This window comes from Seriola lalandi, unplaced genomic scaffold (assembly GCF_002814215.2).
Source record: "Seriola lalandi dorsalis isolate HSWRI2012SDOR001 ecotype SW California unplaced genomic scaffold, Sedor1 jcf7180002054590, whole genome shotgun sequence".
NCBI classification, from domain to species: domain Eukaryota; kingdom Metazoa; phylum Chordata; class Actinopteri; order Carangiformes; family Carangidae; genus Seriola; species Seriola lalandi.
The window spans coordinates 280058-293447 of record NW_019525143.1 but is presented as its reverse complement, the minus strand read 5'-3'; the positions used below and the strand labels follow the sequence as shown (position 1 = coordinate 293447).

Here is a 13390-nt window from a genome sequence, read left to right as displayed (position 1 = left end):
CCCCACCCCCCCAGCTTCAGTTATTCTCTGTGTGGATGACACTCGCTGCAGATGGAGATTTGGCTGCGGTGACAGTTTACATCTGTGGTTTCTTCATGTACACACGCCTCCTGTCTGCAGTGTAAACACGGGGACATGTAAACTGAGAGCGGAGAGTCAACAGCTGACCTGAGCGCTGTGTCGTAACGTGATGGAGCTGTGTGTATATCTGCTGACTCTAATCCAACCTCAGCAGCATCATGTGGCGGCGGTGCTGTTGACATGGGGAAATGAAGCTGTGGGTGGAGCGTCCTGATTGGCGGTTTGTGGTGAAGGAGACGACACCAGTTGGTCCAATCATAGTTCAATACACATCTGTAAACCGCAGGCACAGTTACGAAACAGAGAGACTCTGGTCCTTAAAGCTGCAGTGAATGATTTCTGGCCACTAGGGGGCAGCACAACAGGCTGAACACAACATTAATATATTGTCACATGATACAGATGTTCGGGTGAGTGTGTTACCTGTTTTGTTTTCACTCTAGTTTGGTCTCTTCCACCTCCTGAGAAACACATCTGTCTCGTTAGCTGCCAGATGTTCCACGGTAAGGCCTTGTCGTGTCTTACCTTAGCAACCTGTAACTTGATGTGCTCCCATTGTCACAGGTGTGTTCCTAGAACTTCACTTGGACTCAGGACGTGACACTAGATCCAGGTTCCAGGTTCCAGGTAGACCTCATCAGCGTGTAGGTGGACGGCCCTGAATGGACTTCTGTGCGCTGCTCGATATCAGAGGTGAGGAAATTAACCGGACGTACATTTTCCAAACAAACAGGGAAGGGAATATTACATTTGTTGGGAACTATTTTCAGCGGTGGATTAATCCACATTTGCTGCTGTAGTGAGGATTTGTGTGTGTGTGGGACATAATATCACGAGAAAGATATTTCAAGAAAGAGGTTGAAATATAATGATCACTTTGTTTGTTTTCAAGTGCTGCATCACCTTCGCCTCATCACTGCCCCCCTGAGGCTGGAAAACACACCGGTACTTGAACACAACAGGGAGTAACATTCGGTCCAGTCCACCTTCGAAAACAAACTTTAACAAGCGACACAAAGGTGAGATTTATGCTTATGTTTACTTCCTGTAGTGGCACCGTCTGTGTTGACCAGGTAGACTCTGACTGTGTCTGTCTGCTGTTTCTTCTGCTGGAAATGACGAGGTTGACGGTGGAGTAGAAAACCAAAACAAAGAGCTAAAAGATGCTAATTAACTGCAGAGCTGGTGCCAGTTCGTCACTTTTAACATGAATCAGTTGTAGATATATAAAGAATGATTTATGCAGTTGTACGGGAAAGGATGGATGTGAGATTTTGCAGCTTTTGTCGACACGATTTCATCATGTTTGACTTAACCAGTATCAGCTGAGTGGTGGCCTGGCTGGTATAAAACCTGACAGCTGCCAAACATAACACGCCCCCATGCTTTCCTCACTGTGTGTTATAGGAAAGTGGGGGGTGTATTTTCAGAGGGCATTTCACTCCTGAGCCCAAAAACAGACAGAAAAAGTGAGTTGCTTCACTTCACGGTTGGACAGACTATACTGGGCTGAAGGGATAAAATGCATGACTGTGGGCTGGAAGTGTTTATGTTGAAGTGGCTGCTTTCTGCACACCTCAGGGCTGAGTGTGCGTATTCCAGTTTAGTCAGTAACACTGGCGGGTTTCTGACAGAGGGATGTATGCAGAGGGATGTTTGTGCAGAGGGTCTTTCTGTAGGAAGTTTCAAACCAGGAAAACACACAACCTGGATCAAAAAGGCCGACAGAGTTGTTGGCTGAAGTCTTTAAACATCTTTGATATGTGATACAGCGGCTGAGGGATATGTACTGGTAAATAAACAGCTTTACGTGAAGCTTCATTCAGCTCCGTCAGCTCCACACCTCTCCATCCAGGATCTCAACTCTTTTCTGCCTTTTTTTTTCATCTTTTCAGCACAAATGTCTTTGTACAGAAACAGAACAAGCTGCAGTTTGACCTCCGTGTTTGTTTTGGTACAAGAACATGTGACAGGTGGAGTTCTCTTTGTGGGTTTGTGGGGTTGTCTTCCTCCAGAGCGCCAGTGGTTGTTGAGCAGTGGTTCAATGTGTTGTTTGGTGTGTTTACTCAGTCGTATGGTTTCTGTTCCTTCACGACTGTCAGAGACGAAAACATCTGCGCAGGTTGGTGGAAACAGTCTTTATGTTTGTCCAGTTTTTGGTGCTGTCAGCTGCACTTCAGGTCTGCATTGCTGGTACATCAGCTACTGCAGAACTGCAATATTATGCACTGTGGCATAGGGAGAAGTCACAAACAGGACACATGCCAAAAATGGGAAACCTGCATTGGAGGGAGGAAGAGTGGCAGCAAGCAGAACCTCAACCGCACTGACAAAAAAAAAAAAGGTGCCATTTATAAAGGATCTATCACCTGTAATTAATGTATTTAACAGTGGTTAATACATCATTTAGTAATCAGTTATAAGATATTAATAAGAACAACATTTGGGTTGCCAGATTGTGGAAACTTGTCCTGCAGTGTGACACATTTCTTGTTTATTTTAATCTCTTTGAGTCATTATGGAGCAGATTCTCACAGAGCAAAGTGATCCCAGTATTGATCCTTGTGGAACACCGTATTTAATCTACTTGAGCTGGATTAACCAACATTATTGAATTTCCCCAAGGGGATGAATAAAGCATCCACCCATCCATCCATCCATCCTGGAAGTAATCCATGTTGAATGAGTTTTAGTTGATTTTTAGTCATTTGACTAATTGCAAGTTTGTAGTAGTAGTTTATATTGTGCTGACAGAGGAGGCATTCACAGGGCCCCATCAGTAAATTTTGCCCTGGATCCCTTTAACAAGTTAATCCAGCCATGCTTCACCAATAAAGTTTCTTAAGACAGCTTCATTTTGATGTTGCTGTTTTCATTAAGTCAAATGTAATGTCACATTGTTATGAGTCCTACATGGAAAATATGTCCATGTGCATCCCTCCCACTCTGTGACCTAAAAACAGGCCGAACTAACAGGGCTTGTTCACCACAGTGTCAGATGCTTGAATCTGACCTGATCCATCCACATGTCTGTCTCACTGCTGTAATGACAGCAACCCACTCAGGTATGAGCTCATATGACTATACATGAGTCACTGTCACGTTTGTTCCACTGACATCACTGGAACCAGAACATCTGTCTGCCATGAAAAAAACTGTCAAACTGTCTGTTTTATTAATATTTCAACCATCAATTATTCAGACTGAGCATTAAGCTTTTTCACAGCAATTTTCACAGCTTTTTCAGCACCCTGAAATCACAGTCACACCGGCTGGAAGGATAAACAATATATTTAACAACCACATTGCTAATAATAATCATAGGATGATGAAAAAGTTAAATAAAACTAATCGTTAGCTGGCATGTCTGGCAAGAAGGATATACAGCAATAAAAACAGTAAAATGATGAAAAAGTCAAGTAAAAATAAAACAAAGCAAATACATCTGCCAAGATGAATATACAACAACAACCAGGCCTGAGTTAGCTGGTTAGCATGCTAACTTCAGTAGAATAAACAAGTGATAGAAACAGAAGCAAAACTAGATGGTTGCTTTCAGCTCTAAAGGAATGAAGTTTGATGTTGAACTCACAACGTGTCTTCTAGACTGCTAAGTAAACACCTGTTAATGCTAACGTTAGCTAGGTAGCAATAGCTAAATGTAGAAATAGCTCCTTTAAGGATTTCTGCACACAGTCAAATGCATTTTGAGGATTTGACACAACTTGTTCCACAGATGGTGAATAAATATCTGCATAAAAAAGTGCTCAACAGTTGTTTACTGAGACACAGATCATTAATATGTAAAGTAAACAACAATGGTCTTAAAATTGAACCTTGTGGTACGCCACTTTTTGAACCCATTTAAAGGATGCGTCATCAAAACCCAGGAACTCCGGTTTATCCTGAAGTAGTCTGAGATTAACAGCATCAAGAGCCTTTAATTAATCAATAAACATATCTGCACAATGTTTCCTACTATCAAAAGCAGAGACTATCATTTACAACCGCCGTCGCCGCTGCAGTTGGCTCTAAACCCAGAGTGATAAGGACTTAAAATATCATTTGCAAACACGAAAGTACAGAGTTTGGGGATTGGTCTGTAGTTATTCAGAAATAACTGTTCTGTGTCCAAAGAACATTTCATGCTCTTTTACACAAAACATGGTGGACTTCAAAACTGTGAATTGGTCTAAATGAAAAAGTAAGACCCCCCCCCCCCCCTCTGAAATTGTGATACACTAATCACTGAGTTGATCAAAGAAAGATCCTGATTTGATAAACTGATCCTTAAAAAGCATTATAAATCTCTTTTTTATCATTCACAACTTCAGAGTCCAGTATAATCTCTTTGGGGGGGGGGGTTGGATGAAGTCATGCCTTTAAGAGATTTGACCACTCTCCAGAACTTTGCTGAGCTCTTACCGCAGTCAGACAGATGTTTCAAATAGGAGGCAGATTTAGCCCTTTTCACCATGTAAGTACATGCGTTTCAAAGTTGTCTGAAAGTTTGCCAGTCCACATCACTACCAGTGGATCCAGCCAGCGCCCAGGCTGTTTCTTTGTAAGATAACATCACCTAAATCATTATTAACCCGAGGGTTAGTTACGTCTATTTTTAATCCTGAATCTCTTCACTGGGGCGTGTTAATCTGCTGTGCAGTTCAAAACAGACAGAAAACATCGTAGTGGCAGCTCAGCATCTGGGAGGAGATCTATAGAAGAGAGATCACTGACATATAGACATCTAAAAATACCATTGTGCTGTTTCTAACTCAGTAGGACTGTCGTGATGTCAGATGTTTACTACAAAATTATTGTGGCCAAAATAATTCACAATAACAATATTATCCTTTAGATATTTACAGGAAAATTGAAAATAATACCAATAATAATATTAATGCTGTCAGTCAAATTCATCTTCAACTTTTTGGCAAATGAATTAAACTCAAATGCAAGTCAGGTGTGGGTGGGTGTGTAAGTGAGAACGGAGTTGTTTAAGAAGCGTGTGTTATTAACATGATATCAGCTTTTCATTTTTTAAATGTTTTTCGGCCACTTGTTTGTAATGAACACAACACTGACATATCACCACTTTTTAAGTTGATATGTTGAACTTTGTGTCACCTGATGAGTCTCAGTGTTCCCTCTCTCTTTCAGCTCTGTGTTTGGACTCTTTAGCTGTCCGCTGTTTGCTGCTGAGCAGGTAGAGGACAGAGACCTGTTACAGATGTTTCTCTGAAAACAGCTGGATGAGAGCGAACCAGAACAGTGAAGTTGTGTCTGAACAGATAAACAATGAGCTGAAACTGCAGCAACTGAAGCTCGTATTGATAAATACAGGTCAGGTAACAGCTTCATAGCTTACATCAGTTAGTGTGAACAGCTGCAGTGAAACATATGACTGTATGAAACGTGGAAACAAACCACCTCGCGTCCGCTGCAGAGTAGACTGTCAGATTAGTTAGTTGCATCATGGGAAATGTAGGATCCAGTATTTTTTTGGCGCTTCACTCATAGTAGGGACTGAAAGCCAGAATGTGTTGGTGCCTGCTGTTTATTGTTTCGATACTGAATCACTGCTATGCCTCTTTAACTTCACTTCACATGGTTCATAATTCATGTTTATTTCATACCAAGTAATGAGCAGCTTGATCTGTCTAGTTTATTCATGAGTCTCCATCTGCCGGGTCATGCTGCTGCCTGAAATGATTTGTTGTGACATCACCATATACCCATCATCATAAATTCATCCAGCCTGTCTATATCTGTACAGCTGGCTGTAAATAACTGCTCAGTCCGAGGGCTTTCCTCTGCAGCTGAGGCTGCTGCTCTGAGAGAGTCCTGACGCTGCGAGCAGCCACAAATATTAGATGTTAGTAACAGATGGAACTTTATTTTGGACATTAGCTTTGTGTGTGGGTGGTTTTATGGCCATATTCTTTATGTGGGTGGGTGTGCATGTGTATGGGCGTATGTCTCTCTCTGTGTGTGTGTGTGTGTGTGTGTGTGTGTGTGTGTGTGTGTGTGTGTGTGAGGGATGTGGCTTTCGGAGCTCAATGAGGGAACATTTTCTTCAGGCCAAATAAAGCTGCCCATGTAAACTCCACATTCCAGAGTTTGTGGTGCGTCTGTCTCAAACTCTCTCTCCCTTTATTTTATGAAGGGAGGAGGCTGCGTGTGTGTGTGTGTGTGTGTGTGCATGCGTTTCCTAAGAAATACAATTTTGAAGATTTGCATAAGACTGACATTGAGTTTCACACACTTTCTGCTTACTGAAGCAAAATATAAAATCAGAGCTCGTCTTCTTTTCTCTGTGAAACTGACTCTGAGATCTGATTCTTCAGGAGCTACTTTGGCTTAGTGTATTTAAAGCTGCTGTTGGGACCATCAGAGTCTTATCACCATAGATACTACAAAACAACACTGACATCATCTTTTTACAAAATACATGTTTACTCCTCGTAGATACAGAAATTTAGAAGAGAAATTAAATGCAAAACATACAATATCACAAGTTCTTGAAAATATTCTTTAGCAGATACAATCTTTCAAATCTTTTTTAAAATCATAGTGAACCAACATCTGCTCCAGCTCTTCATATTATAGATAAACTGAATACATTCACTAAAGTTAAGCTGCAGATGAGTGTGTAGGTGACAAGATACACACTCCAGCTGATGCTTCAGGCTGTTTTATGAGAAAGAAAACACATGCAATATAACTGTAAGACCTCATCTTTGTTTACAAGAAAACTCAGTTTCTTTAGTTCCAGATGTGAGATTCTTCCACCACTGACAGTCAGCATCAGTGTGACAGATTTAGATGGAGTCTCTGTATCTCTGTCCCACCCAGCCACCACCAAAACCTCCAACCAGCTCCACAACAGTCTCCCAGCGGCTGCAGCCTGTTCCACCTTCAGGAGGATGCACTCGCACCAGAACTCCTAGAAAGAACCACACACACAAACACGTGCGTGCAAACACACGTTCACAACTCAATTACTGGCACATGTGCAGTAAAAGACCACACAGGGTGTTATCACACTAAAGGGGATAAAACTCTCCACTTGATTCAAGGCACTTCTTTATATATACCATCATCCACACACACACACACACACACACACAAGTGCATCATGGTGCACTATCATACTGCCCAGCCCTCAACATGAACTCTGTCATTAGACTGCAGCTCAGTGGGGTTCGACATCTCACTCAAATTACACACTGAACCTCAGGAGGCCTCAGGATGATCCTGTGTTTAGCAGCACACTACACCGACAGAGATACAGAGCACAGGAGGGTGTGTGTGTGTGTGTGTGCGTGTGTGTGTGTGTGTGTGCGTGCGTGTGCAGTGAACTCAGCTGGTCAGATGTGGCTCGGCCTTCGAGGTCACTTGATTTGCATAAATGGTTTTTGGGTTTTCCACAGCTGGACCTGGAAAAAACCCCAAACACTGGACCACAGCACATTAGAGAGAGAGAGAGAGAGAGAGAGAGAGAGAGAGAGAGAGAGAGAGAGAGAGAGAGAGAGACATAAACAGGATCAGAGACTGAGCAGAGTCACTGTCAATAGGAAATGTTTTTATTGGACTAGATACTGTTGTGAATAAATACTCAATTTGAACTGGTCCATTTGTCCAAAACTTTATAAACCATTGTAAGCCAGCCAGCTAACAGTAGTTAGCTAAACTGTAACTTAAGGCTAAAGTTAGAAACTAGCCAACATTAGCGTTCATTCGTAGATACTTGCCACAATCTAATTCAGAAACTCTAGAGGTAAGAAAGTAAAGTTTACTAGCCAAGATAGATAGTTAGCTTCTGCTCCTTATATTTACCTACAGTATCTCAATTTGCTTGTGTGACGCACAGGAGCTGCTAATAGACCTTGGATGGAGAATTTGACATCAACACAACCATATCTGTAATCCAGTGTACTGTTGTTGTTTTTGGCGTCCAACCAGGACCAATTTTGGCCTGGGACATAACGCCACCATCCAACCAGTTTTTGTTGCCTAGCTGCTCTCAGAACCATCAATGTCAACCTCATGGTGCTCGAGAAAGTCAGGGCATTAACACAGTGAGTTGGGATCATCCTCAGGAAACTATTAATGTCTGAACCAAATTTCATGACATTTGATTCAATAGTTGTTGAGATAATTTCAGTTTGGACCGAAGCAATGGGGTGATGCATCCACAGAGCCCTGCAGCTGGCCTGGCTAAAAACTAAATATAGACCACTGGCTGCCTGTCACTTTCAGGAATGATTTTTAAATGTTACTCATAAGTCATCAGGTTCTCAGGCTCCTCTGTATTTAAAGGGGCCAAGGTGACCTCTGACCTCTGGGAGGAGCCTCAGATCTACAGGACTTGTGGCTGCAAACTAAAGCTGACGCAGCTTTTTCTCCTCGACTTTCCCACAAAGAAAAAAAAAACACATCAGTCACATCTTTAAAAAGCATCTTAAATCCATTTGTTTTCCTCAGATTTCTCCTCATTTTATAGTTTTTACTTTGTGGGTTTGTGAACTTATTTCTCCTTCTTCTCTCTCAGTCTTGTGCAGTCATTTTCCGACTTCTAATTTAAACGTGCTGTACAAATAAAGTTATTTGAATCTGATGAGAAGAGCACCTGTGTGTGCTGCTGAACGCTGCAGGAGTTAAAAGTCTTGAGGCCGGGTTTGGTGACCAGGAATGTGCCTTTTTTCTTTTTTTTTTTTTATTGGCCTGGTACGTCCTGGCTCTGCTCTGCTCTGGTCTGGTCTGGTCTGTCCAGAGTCTGGGGTTTGGCTCCGGCTCCAGGTCTGGGTGGGTCCAGACTGGTCTGGCTGTGTGTGGTTTAACAGGGTCAGTAGTTAGCGCTGGGCTGGGGCTGGGGATGCTGTGGCTTTGGCTCAGCGACTCACAGAGACATCTGCTCTCATAGGGAATGTTCACAGTAATGAGTGAATATAACTCTGCTGCTGTGAGACGACTGCAGCTGATCAGACTGTTCACTTTACTGTTGTTCTCCACAAAAACAACTTTATTTTAAACCGTTTCCTGGGATTGTCTCAGTTGTCACTAACTGGTCACAAAAGTGCACGTGTTTTCATGTGCGTGTTGGCAGCCTCTGTGGTTGTATCACTCAATAGGATTATTAAGTTTTATGGAAAACTGCATGCAGCCAAGGAAAAATGCTGAAGGCAATCAGCTCTGTTTATTATAAACACAGCCAATTAACAAGCAGCCATTAAGCCTATGTGCTATTATGTATCAGTGGCTTCTTAGTAAATGGAAACCATTGGTAAAATTATACAGTGAAAGTTGACATCTGGAAAAGAGAGTATTCAGAGATGTAGAGGAGAGTACCTGCTTCACTGTTCTGTAAAACACGTATCTCCAAAACATCACATTGGACATTTTAACGTGGGAGTCTATGGGGATTGACTCACTGTTGAAGTCATTAGAGGAACTGCAGGTTCTGGTTCTTTAGTGTTGGCTTCATGTTTCAGCCTTGCTAAGCAAGCTAGCCAGCTAGTGCTAGCATTAGCTGATAACTTAGCGATTGCTATGCTAACGGTACCTGGCCCCGGTGGGCTGATGACCTGTGTCACCCTGGGTTAGCCCGTGGAGGTGTTCAGTCAAAGCCCAATAAAAAGGTGAATTTAATCGACGTTAATCTAACGACGTTTGGTTTGTGTTTCTCCACATGTGACCCAGTTTAATTGATCTGCGTTATTGTAATGCGCAGCGTTAATGTTGGTTAATACATTGTCCATCAAGACGTCGTGATAGTTCAAGTTAAGATAACGTGACGTTTACAAAATGTGTAGATAAATATTTGTCATATAGAAGATTGTTCATTTAATACTCAAACCAGTCCTCAACTGAAGCAGACATTCATGCACCTATCCTGACAGCTGATCGATATTTGTGATTAACTGTGATCCACCGCATCTTAACTCAAGTGTTTGTGTTTTATCGTCATTTGAAATGTTTCCACACTGTGAAAACTGAGAGATCTGTGCCAACAGAAGGAGGAGCTCATGTACAGAGCAGCGCATTAGTTTCCATTCATCTGGTTGAAGGGAGACTGCATGGACATCCTTAGTTCTCTAATGTGCTGTGATGATGATGATGATGATGATGATGATGATGGTAGAAAACCTCCCAGTTCATCTTCCTCTGATGAAATGACAGACTAACTGCTGATGAGTTAGTTTATTATTCTGTCTTCAGTTTTCACAGGTTCAGTTTCTTACCTGCAGCTTCACTTCTGCTGTTGTCGACAGGTGATGGTAGCAACACTTTTAAGATCAGAATTTATAAATATTAAACTGTGATTAAGTGATGGATCATCTCTAGCACTGTCTCCACCTCCACAGGTGAAAGTATTTACCAATTAACATCAGCATGTTTTTTGATCCTTCATTGTCAGTGTTGTCTTAGCTTTACTTTATTGGACATTATAAACTACATTAATTTAAACAATGGAAACATGTATAACAGAATAATAAATGGATTAATTAAATACTGTAGTGTACAATTTACATGAAATAACAATAGAATAGAAACTAATACTCAGTTTGGAGTCATTGTGCAGGTGCACATGTCATGATGGTTCTCAGCTCTCAGTCATGTTCTTTATTCTGACAGAGACACAATCATTCCAGCAGATGTTTTGACTCCTGTCATCAATAATGAAATGAACTAAAGCTGAAAACTATCCGACTAACACTGAACCAAACTTAATATGAACAAACACGACACACACGTCCGCTGCTCTGCTCTTTACCAGCTCGTCCAGACACGACAGTTCACTGTAATAACGGGATCGTTTAGTGACCGTGACTTACCGACATTAACCCGCTGTCTCTGTAACACTGAGCTCGGTGACGTCACCTTCGCTTTGCAGAACTCATTTTAAAACACGTTATAACATGTATCATTTATTCATAAAGTCTTGTTTTTATTACAGTATATGCTAAATCAGGTTTAAATGGATGATTGCATCTTTTATGATCTGAAGTAAGTCATGCACATGACTCCATCCCATAAATAAAGGCTCAAAATGACTGAGCTTGTAACGTGACCATAACAAATAATTCCAGTGATTGTAGTTGTAAATCAACATTTGTTAACCTGTAAAATAAATCTGCATGACAAATTCAGGTTCCTGCATGTGTAGAAGAGGTTTGTATTTGTTAAAGTCTGAATGTAAATTATGAACAAATGATCAGTGGTGAGGTTAAACAAAAACATGTGAAAAGAAGAAAAGGTTTTGTCAACAGAGCCGTTATTCATCATCCTTCTTAGTGTTAGAAAACATTTACACTGTGGTTTTACAGTTTAATGTTAGCACACATGCTAACTTCAACTATGATAACAAGTTACTCCTCACATATATGATATTCGTAATTAGCCTGTGAGACTAATGTAACAGCTGTGACAGCTAACCGTGTTAGCAGCATCTTCTCACGGCTCAGCCAGGAGCCTGTTGATGCAGGTGGGTTTACCTGGTGTCCTCGAGGACACAGGTCAGATCCCCCCCTCCCTCCTCCCCAGCTCCACCCTCTCATCCAGATATGGTTTCTTCTGGCTCCAAAAAACCAAGATGGCGACGTCCGGTAACCCAAACTCGAGGCTTCAAAATGGCAGTTCCCCAACCAAAGGGTGACGTCACGGCAGTTTGCCGCTTGGTCCGGACACAGTTACGTACTTGTTTCTTCCGCCAAAAAGTAGCCAAAAAAATTATTTATTGATAATTTTCCCAACCCATAAAATACACGTTATCTTTCAATTTCTCATTTCAAACTCACCAGATTTGGAGATGCATTGTTTTTCCTGGGCAGCGACACATGCTAACTGTGGGCTGTTTAGTAGCAGGGCAGGGAAGTAACATGTTTGTTTTGAAAGTCGGTTCCAGTTTGACTCTGACAGATGAGTAAAACAGGCTCATACCATCCTATACATATAAATACGGTGTGTGGGAACTTTACGTTGGGTAACGAATGGATGCTGGAAGCAAAACAGGAAATAACAGCCCCCCCCACAGTTCATCCATCACACTGGAGTGGTCCTAAATGAGACACATGAGCCAGAGACGTGCAGCCTGTACAATGAATGGCTTCTTTCCTGTCTTTCATTAAGGTGCCTCTGTTCATGTTATGCTTCTTTGCACAATATAAATAATGTGTTAAACAACTACAATTAGAGACATGGATTTACAGTATCTACAGTATTTTCTTGGTGCAAATCATTCTTTAAAGGTCCCATATTTCACACTTCTCTGGTGTTTTAGTTGAAGTTTTGATCCATGAGAGATTATAATTGTGATACGTTCCTCGTCTCTCTCTTTATTTCCTGTCTTTTCTCCACTGCTGCCCAACGAAAGCATAAAACACTCAGAATGTGCACAACTGCCTGTTTTATCCTGCTGCTGTCTTCAGATATTCAGACTCTTCATTAACCAGCAGTAATAAGTTAAACAGTCATGTTCAGTAAAGAACAAAGTCCCTTCCTGCACTTGGACTTGTCCGGTTACAGGTGCAGAAAAACGACCACAGCAGAACCTGTAAAGCTTCAGTGTATCGTAACCACAGTGAAAAACAACACAGTGCTTTCAGACCCAGAGCAGCACCTCACAACCCACAGCTCAGCAGGAACCAAACCCACATCCTCACAACATTTTTGTCCTCCACTGTTTCACCACACATTGATTTAATAAGGTCCCTGGGCATTAACTCTTGCATATAATCCAACAGAAACATTGATTTAGCTTTAAGATCCTTCTCTTCTGTTGACCCTAATGTAATCCACATGTTCCCAAAGTCTTTACTGTTTCTATGATAAACAAAATAATGTTTTGATTTGTGGCATCAGTCCACTCAGAAATCACAAACTTTTTCCTCATTCATAAAGTTTCATGAAGGTTTTTGTGAATCAACTGTCAGTGTTCAAGTGACAAATATCAAACAGTGTATATGTTTATGAGACATAGAAAAAGGAGGTGAACCACAGCTGAAGCTGTTTCTGCAGCTACAACAGGGTGATTACAAAACTATTTACTCAACCTCAAAGAAGTTCACTCTGACCTTCATTCAGCCACGGCGACATGAAATTCACTTTATTTATTCACCTTCCTCTGAGGATCCTCCCAGTGGAGGCGGTGGCTTCCTGTGTTTGAAGTGTTGATCCATGAGAAGATATATTTGTGGTTTTAAGAACCAAAAACCATCTCAGTGTAGTTTTACATCTCCTCTCTCAGGCTTCTCTCTGCAGCTCTAGTAACAACAGGTCGGTGAGCCAATCAGAAGAGAGGAGGCTC

General features: G+C 41.6%; 1 protein-coding gene across 1 annotated transcript in view; it reads left to right on the top strand.

The window, feature by feature from the left end:
- The first annotated feature begins 643 nt into the window (after nt 1-643).
- Nucleotides 644-13390, top strand: part of fgfr1b (fibroblast growth factor receptor 1b) — a 32235-nt gene continuing 19488 nt past the window's right edge. Inside the window, exons 1-2 of the mRNA XM_087177339.1 lie at nt 644-774; nt 974-1100. The gene's annotated coding sequence lies outside the window, so the exon portion shown is untranslated. The remainder of the gene's footprint in view (nt 775-973; nt 1101-13390) is intronic.